This window comes from Elephantulus edwardii, unplaced genomic scaffold (genome assembly GCF_000299155.1).
Source record: "Elephantulus edwardii isolate Elephantulus edwardi_28Jun2011 unplaced genomic scaffold, EleEdw1.0 scaffold00019, whole genome shotgun sequence".
NCBI classification, from domain to species: domain Eukaryota; kingdom Metazoa; phylum Chordata; class Mammalia; order Macroscelidea; family Macroscelididae; genus Elephantulus; species Elephantulus edwardii.
The window spans coordinates 10,941,633-10,942,737 of record NW_006399769.1 but is presented as its reverse complement, the minus strand read 5'-3'; positions in this window follow the sequence as shown (position 1 = coordinate 10,942,737).

Below are 1,105 nucleotides of genomic sequence, written 5' to 3'. Positions count from 1 at the left end.
ACTTTCTTTTTTTTTTGTTGCTTAATTAAGTATTTTTATTACAGAGAATCTTTAAGGTAATATTACATTTCAACTGCTCTTCAGGAATTAAAAATCAACTCAAAGTGGATCTAAGACCTGGGAGTAAAGCCCAAAACCATAAAGTTCATCAGAGATAAACTGGGATCGAGCTTAGACAGCCTAATTTATGGTATAATGATACTGCCAAATACAGCCAGAAATGTATAATCTGGAGAGGATAAAATTGATGAATGGGACCTTCTAAAGATTAAAGTTTGTGTGCATCAGAAACTTTTTCCAACAGAGTGAAAAGAAAACCTAGCAATTGGGAAAACAACATTTGGCAATACCACTTCAAACAAGGGTCTCATATCAACAGTTTACAGAATCCTACAGGATCTACACAAGAAAAAGACTGATAACACAATTACAAAAGGGCAAAAAGACATGGGAAGACTTTTCCCAGAGGAAGATACTTCGATGGCCAACAGGCACATGAATAAATTATCAAAATCACTGGCAATAAGAGATGCAAATCAAAACCACAGTGAGATACAGTCTCACTCCAGTAGCAGTGGCAAATTTTAACAAGGCAGCAAATAATAAATATTGGAGAGGATGGGAAGAGATAGGAACTCTTACACTGTTGGTGGAATTGTAAAATGGTACAACCACTCTGGAAGGCAGTTAGGCATTTCCTCAAAAAAGCTGAATGTAGAAATTCTATATGACCCAGCTATTCCTGAGAAAATGAGAACTGAGGCACAAATGGAGACTTGTATACTAATGTTCACAGAATCATTATTCACCATCTCAAGAGCATGGAAACAGCCCAAATGTCCAACCACAATCTAATGGATTGAGAAATTGTGGTGCATTCACACAATGGAATACTAGGCAGCATGCAGGAGAGATGAATTTGTAAGTTACTGGCCTAACTTGGGAGGGATTGGAGAGCATTATGCTAAGTGAACTAACTCAGTCCCATAAGGGCCAATACTGTATAAGACCATTATTGTAGAAATAGATAACTAGTAAAATATACACAAGGATCTAAGAGGGCAGAAAGGGTGGGAATGGGCGAGGGAGTGTAATCATAGGACAG